This window comes from Carlito syrichta, unplaced genomic scaffold, assembly GCF_000164805.1.
Source record: "Carlito syrichta isolate Samal-C Ts95f unplaced genomic scaffold, Tarsius_syrichta-2.0.1 Scaffold310879, whole genome shotgun sequence".
Taxonomy (NCBI): domain Eukaryota; kingdom Metazoa; phylum Chordata; class Mammalia; order Primates; family Tarsiidae; genus Carlito; species Carlito syrichta.
The window spans coordinates 213,197-221,033 of record NW_007254975.1 but is presented as its reverse complement, the minus strand read 5'-3'; the positions used below and the strand labels follow the sequence as shown (position 1 = coordinate 221,033).

Sequence of the window (7,837 nt, the reverse complement as noted above, 5' to 3'; positions counted from 1 at the left end):
CGCTTAATGATGCATATCTCTGCAAGGTGAACTGGAGGGCCAGGACGGAGCCACCAATCCACTGAGTACTTGAGCTCAGGGGAAGCAATGGTCTTCATCTTCATGGTGGTGGGTGCCAGGGCGGTGATCTCCTCTTGCAGCCTGCCAGCAGCAGCAAATAAGTATTTCTTCTACAGAAATACTTCAGGCTGGGCTCGGTGGCTCAGCCTGTAATCCCATGGTTTGGGAGGCTGAGGTGAGTGAATTGCCTGAGCCCACGGGTTTGAGACCCGCCTGGGCAACTTGGCGAGACCTCATCTCTATAATAAATCAAAAAATTAGCTGGGTGTGGTAGCACGCGCCTGTAGTTCCAGCTACTTGGAAGGCTGAGGCAGAAGGATCACCGGAGCCCAGCAGGTCGAGCCTGCGGTGGCCGGGATCGTGCCACTGCACTCCAGTCTGGGTGAGAGTGAGACTCCAACTCAAAAAAAAAAAAAAATACTTCAATTTGATATTTGTTATTGTCTTTCTATAGTTCTCACACATTTTCTTGGCAGACTGCCATTCTAACCTGTTAAAATACAAAACGTTTTGGCATTTATTCCAGATTTGTGGATATTGAAAAAAAGACTGACTGATTAAAACTTTCCAAATCCCAGGATATGAGCCCATTTTTCTAAATGTATTTTAAATGTTTTATTTCAACCTAGGAGCCTGTTTTATTATTTTCTTTATATTTTCAGATTTATTGCTGCAATAATTGACAAAAATTATATCCATTCAAGGTGAAACGCGATGTTTTGCTATTTCTTCATGTTTTGATGAACAGTGGGGAACATCCTGAGAGAGGCGTCTACAGACGATCTGGGCTTCGTGTGAACATCAGAGAGTGAACTTACCCAGGCCTCGATGACACAACCTGACTTCTGCCTTAGGTTGCATGGTGTCGTCCGTTGCTCCTAGACTGCAAGAAAGTACAGCACGTAAGTCCACTAGGTATTGCAGGCAACAGTAGCATAATGGTACACGTTTCTGCACCTACAGATACCTAAATGTAGAAGAGGCACAGTAAAAATGTGGTATAAAAGACAGCAGTGGTACATTTGTCAAGGGCACATACCAAGAATGGAGCTTGCAAGACTGGAAGTCTCGGGGTGAAACAGTTTTTAACGTGAAGAGCTAGGACAACTTGTACACCACTGTAGACTTCATAAACACTGTATACTTGGGCTACACTATATTTATTAAATATATATATATTTTAATTGCAAATTAAACTTAGTTTACTGTAATTTTTTTATTGTAAAACTTTCTATTTTAAATATATTGGCACTGATAATATTTAACATATAACACACACGGCTTGTGTAAAATGTTTATATCCTCATTTATAAGATTTTTCTTACTAATTTTTAATTTTCTTGTTAAAACCTCAGTCACCGCCGGGCTCGGTGGCTCAGCCTGTAATCCCGCGCCTTTGGGAGGCCGAGGTGAGTGGATTGCCTGAGCCCGCAGGTTCGAGACCCGCCTGGGCAACTTGGCGAGACCTCATCTCTACAATAAATCAAAAAAATTAGCGGGGCATGGTAGCATGCGCTTGTAGTTCCAGCTACTTGGAAGGCTGAGGTGGAAGGATTGCCGGAGCCCAGCAGGTCGAGGCTGTGGTGGCCGGGAGCGGCCACTGCACTCCAGTCTGGGCGGCAGAGTAAGACTCCAACTTAAAAAAAAAAAACCTAAGACACCAACACACACATTAGCCTAGGCCTGCACAGGTTCAGGATCATTAATATTACTGTCTTCCTTGTCTACATCTTGTCTCAGTGGCAATTTTTCAGGGGCTATAACACACATGAAGCTGTCATCTGGCTAATTTTGTGATTTTTTTTTTTCATAGAGATGTGGTTTTGCTGTGTTGCCTAGGCTGATTCAAACTTATAGACTCAAGCAATCCTCCCACCTTGGGCTCCCAGATTGCTGGGATTACAGATGTAAGCCACCACACCTGGCCCAATAAGATAATTTTTAACACACAATTATTCTTGAATGCATTCTTTAACTCTGAGGAAACAGGATAGCATAAGTTTCACAAAAGCAATGTAGAGTCTATATTTTGTGAATGATACAGTGTAAAAAAATTGATTGCACCAACACAGGCTTGCACATTTTTTAGGATTATATCTGCATCATTCAGGATAATGTATGTATATTCTTCATATGAATAAGTCATGGATATTTAGAAGCATACTTCTAAAATTTTATTGTGTCCAACAGTAAACAGGAGGTCTTATTAAAACAGTGTCTGGATGGGCTTGGTGGCTCAGCTGTAATCCCGGCATATTAGGAGGCCAATGTGAATGGAGTGCCTGAGCCCACGGGTTCAAGACCAGTCCGGCAACTTGGCACGACCTTGTCTCTACAATAAATCAAAAATTAGCGTGCATCTGTGGTTCCAGCTACTTGGAAGGCTGAGGTAGAGGGATTGCTGGAGTCCAGCAGGTCGATGGTAGAGTGGCCATGTGTGTGCCACTGCCATCAGCCTAGGCAACAGAGTGAGACTCTAATTCGAAAATAAAAAATAAATGAATCACAGGTTCTGATTCAGAAGATCTTAATTGAAGTCTGAAATTTCAAATTTCTAACAAGTGTGCCAGTGATGCCAGTGCTTCAGGCCCTAGGAGAATATTTAGTCAAACATCCAGTAAGTTTTACAACCTGGATTTGATTTCCCTTTTTATGAGCAGTAAACAAAGATAATAGCCTTTATATTCCAAAACAGGCTATGTGCTAAGAAAATCTAAGAAGAAAGAGGTGCTTCCAGATTAAATGTGAGGGTTTATGCACATCAATCGATAAATCTTCCCAAAGTACTTAATATAAAAGATAAAAATAACTGCAGAGAGAAAGTCTGTCGGACGTCACGTTAACCAGTTGAATTAAATCAGCCATCAGCTGTAGCAGGACAAATTAGTATCAGGTGCCAGTGCACACAGAAAGACACATCACTGTTACATTATTGGCTAGAAAGTAAATTATAAGGTAAAGATAACCATGAAAAATACTGGTTTTATGCGAAACTCAATCTAAAGTTACCCTCCGCTGTGCATTTACATCATCTTTCTTTAGCATCCAAGAGTGCAAGTTTCTTTTAATTATACTTTATTCAGATCTTTTTGAGCTATTCTGAACTAGCTGAGTCATTCTGAGCAATCAGTGCAATCCTGTTTGAATACACATTTCATTAATCCTGTTCCGTGTAGGGCTGATGGAGCTAGCACATGGGACCTAAACACTGTATGTGCCCCATCTTCACTGAGACCCAAGGACCCAATCCCATCTCCAATAAGAATATTGGGTGCCCACACCAACCCACATTTAACAGCCTCAAAGGGAACATTTTTAATATTGATGGTCATACATTCATAGTGAAAAGTGTTCTCAGCATTTAAGAAGCCTGGAGGGACAGAAGCCTCTGGCTTCTATGGAAAAATAATTCTTTTAGAGCCCTTGGTTATCATTAAAAAATAGAAGAAAGTACTTGAGATAAACTCATAAGGCAGTGCCATAGGCTGGAAAGATATGCCACGTTGGTTATATTAGAACAGTCATTTAGAAAACACTCAAAAACTTGTGTTCTTTGTAACTGAGTCAAGTGGAATATAGAAGCCATTTGAATTTAAAGATCACATTCTTTCTTTCCTCCTAACCAGCCCCCTCCTGCCCCAGCCCTTAATCTCTCCTTTCCTCTCCTACCACAGCCTTGCCTGGCTGGAAGGCCAATCTTATCTAGTAAGCCATTGCTTGTGCTGAAGAAGAACCAGCCGGCAAGCCAGATCACCTAATAAGGCCTCAGAAGGGTATCTGAAAGCCTGATGTGGACATTAGCCATCTCCCCTCAGTGAATACAAGGATATCAGACTCTTACAGGCCACAGCTCTGGGAATAGGAGATTGTTACAATTGTTTTAAAATGATTTAAAGCTATCATTTAAAATGTGACTTTTACTTCCTTTCAGATGTTTAAATTGACTTCCCCTTCCTGTAAAAAACATGTTGTAAATTACAGAATGTTATCTAAAATGTCAGCATGACTAGGAGACTCTGAATCATGTAAGTGGCCATGTATAAGAAATTGTTCGTGTAAATCTTGATTATGCGAAAACTGCACATACGTAGGCTTCAAACTCAGGATGGGTGAAGGACTATGCATTTAAAATGTAAATACTGGAATAAATTTGTGTTACTTTGAGTGGGTTTTTTGTAAGGATGGTGACCCATCTCCCTGTAACCTGGTTGTAAAATTAAACACTCCTTTTTCTCCCAGTCTCTGCCTCTCATCTTCGATTGGTCATGAGAGATATAAGCCAATTGTTGCTTGAACCATTTCAGCAGGGACATCACAAATACAAAAGTAAAGGTTAGCAAGTTCTACATACATGACATTCTAAAAGGAAAAGTGGACACAGCCCCTGACCTGAGACACACTTCCCTGAAAACCAGTCTTGTTTTCTCTGGCTCCTGCTTCTCTGGGATTTTCCTTTTAAGGTGAGATTTTCTGAATAATTCACCGCTGCGTCTTGAGAACATGTCGTTAAAAGTTTCACAGAACTCAGTTCTGGGAAGATGGCAGCAGAGTCAGTGGGATTGTGTAAGTCTCTGCTGTGTGAATGAGGAATGCAAGGATGACTGTGCATGTGCGCGCGTGCGCACATGTGTGTGTGTGTGTGTGTGTGTGTGTGTGTGTGTGTGTAAGTGGGTGTGCGAGTGTGTGAGTGGGGACTTGGGGGGAAACAGCCTAGGATCTCCTGGTGAAGTGGCCACCACCGTTGCTGCTCTGATCCCAGTGCTTCCTGCAGCACAGAAGCAATTGCCATTTTCTGAAACTAATAAAGTCCCCTCAGGAGGAAGCTGCAGGGAGCAGCCGCCACGTGGTGCCTGGCCTCACCACCACCACCCTCAACACCCCATCACCAAGTCCCAGGATCCAGAAACGTGGTATCTGACAGGGAGGGAGCTGTTGCCTCCCTGGTCCCCTGCACTGCTGAAACACAAACTCACAAGACACTGAGCAACTCACAGCAAATCAAGAAACGGAGCGCTGGGAACAGAGAGGTGCGCTGGCAGCAGAGCCCATGACAGGAGTGCAGCAAAGGAACCAGAGTAAGAGACCAATGGAGGAGTTGGTGCAGGGACTCTGCTATCATCCTGAAACCTGGTGCTCCAGGGTGACCACCACTGAGCAGCAGACCGTCTTCTTGAGAGTAGGGGGTGAACTCCACCTCTTTCTGGGTTGATCATCATGAACTCAGGGTGGGGAATCCCAAGTGCCCAATCCCCAGCAGGAGGCAGTGGGTGTGGAGCTCCAGATGCCCCATCCCCCACCCTGGCCTAGCTCAATGGTACAATCAGAAGAGGGAGATCCAGTTGGAGAAAGGTAATGGTGAGTGTTGAACTGATCCCCTCACTTCCCCCCAGCAGTGTGTGAAACATCACATCCACACAGGAGGCGGCCTAACCAGGGCACAACTGAGGGATCTGAGTCCTAGTAGAGCCAGGAATAGCTCCTGTGCTGAGAGAGCATTCCTGTGGGGTGAACCTAGCCGGTGCACCTGCTGCCAGCACACCTGCTGCCAGCACCTGGGGAAGAGACAATCCAGCACTTCTTTCACAGAACAGGATGGAGAGCGGGACTCCAGTGACTGCAGGAAGCACTCCTGGCCTGTTTGGGGGGGGAGGTGAGGCCCCCCAAAGCCAGAGAAGATCCCTTGACCACACAGAGAGGAGGAATGGGCACCCCTTGCCCAACTGTAAGCCAGGTCCTGCAGGTTGGGAGCATGCTGGGTCTTCCTGACCTCCCTGTGCCAGCCATCAATCACACACAGCGGGAGACTCTACCTCCAAAAGTGTAGAAGTGGAGAAAAACTTGAAGTTCCCTCCATAAGAGGGAGCTCAATGCTCAGGAGTGTGTGTGTGTGTGTGTTTTTTGCGTGCGTTTTTCTCCCCTCTTCTTTTTCCTTCTCCTTTTCCCTGTTCTTTTATCTTATCTTGGACTCAGGAGGTACACATATATATCCATTGCATGCACATATTGTGTGGTGGTGGGGAGTGGGTCTCAGGGGGCCCATACCCCAGTCAGTGAACATTTTGATCTGCAGGTAGTTTCTGAATCCTAGCTCAGCCCCCTTCCACCTTATTCAACTCTCAAAACTGCAAAGAAACAGCACAGCTCCCCACTCCAGCCCTGTTTTAAAACTGAATAAATTTGGAGGCTCTGCTCAGCGAAGGATAGGGGGTTGAGCAAACAACAGAAGTGAAAGCTTCTTCCTCTCTCACTGAGTAACAGAATCAAAGAAAAGAGATCTGTTATCAATGAGGAAGAGTCAATGGAAGAACACAGGTAATTCACAGAGTCCAAAAGAAACAGTGCTGGAAAAAGCAAACCTGGATCTGGAATGACTGGTCTCAGAACACAACTACAGATATCAGGGGGTGGATGGAAAGAATGAATACAAATCAAGAAAAACAATAACCAAATGGATTGAAATTGTAACAGGTTTTGGCTATAAAAAACTCCATCAACCAATCAATGACAAGCATGCACAGCAGAATTAACCAACGTGAGAAAAGAATCTCGGAGCTTGAAGGCCAGAATATGGAATTAACCGAATCTGTAAAGGAAAAAAACTCAAAGAGCAAATCTTCTGAGAGACGTGTGATTAGATGAAGAGGCAAAACTTACACTTGATTGGTATCCCTGAAGCAGAAAGAGAAATGGAGAACACCTTGGAGCAACCATCAATGAGGTTATCCAAGAAAACTTTCCCCATTTTACCCAAGACATGACCATTCAAGCACAAGAAATTCAGAGAACCCCCACAAGGCATCAGATGAGAATACCAACCTCTAGACACACAGTAATTTGCCTACACAAAGTAAGTATAAAAGAAAAAATCCTAAAAGCAGCAAGAGAGAAAGATCAGACTACCTACTGGGGAAGACCAATCAGAATATTGCCAGACTTATTGTCAGAAACACTATAAGTAGAAAGGATTGGAGTCCAATTTTTAATGTTCTCAAAGATAAGCGGTTCCAACCAGGAATTTTCTAGCCAACTAAGCTAAACTTCATTAGTGATGGAGAATTAAAATGCTTTCCAGACATCCAATCCCTAAGAGAATATGCTGCTTCCAGACTCCAGACTAGCTCTACAGGAGACAGTTAAGAAGGTATTGAACATAAAAGGAAAAACAAACAAACAATGCACTACGAGAGTACAAGCAAGCTCAGAGCCAACAGTACACATACAAAAATGAAAAAAAACACACATATATTAATGCAAAAGTTGAAAACAAAATAGCATCCGAAGAGTCTTATGACAGGAATAAGCTTTCACATTTCAATAATCAACCTGAATGTGAATGAACTAAATGTACCATTGAAAAGACATAGATTGGCAAACTGGATTTTAAAAAAAAAACACACACAATCCAACAATCTGCTGCCTCCGTCTCACTACAAAGGACACCAACAACTCAAAATTGGAGACTGGAGAGTGAATTTTCAGATGAATGGAAAACAGAAGAAGCCAGTGTAGCTATTCTAATATTAGCTAAGACAGCCTTCAAGCTATCAAAAATTAAAAAGAACACAGAAGGACACTACATAATGGTAAAAGATTCAATCCATCAGCAAGAAAAATCTATCCTATACATATATGCACCCAACACAGGAACCCCAGGTTTTATAAATCAGCTACTAAGTAAACTAAAAGAGGACATTGACTCACACACAATCATAACTGGAGACTTAAATATTCCACTAACAACCCTAGATAGAGCATCAAGGCAAAAAAAATAAATAAA

The 7,837-nt window shown here is 43.0% G+C and overlaps 1 long non-coding RNA gene across 1 annotated transcript; it reads left to right on the top strand.

The window, feature by feature from the left end:
- Nucleotides 1–811: 811 nt before the first annotated feature.
- LOC110596575 lies at nt 812–4,298 on the top strand. Its single transcript, XR_002482561.1, has 2 exons — nt 812–962; nt 3,735–4,298. It is a non-coding gene; the product is annotated as an uncharacterized LOC110596575 (long non-coding RNA).
- Nucleotides 4,299–7,837: the final 3,539 nt, after the last annotated feature.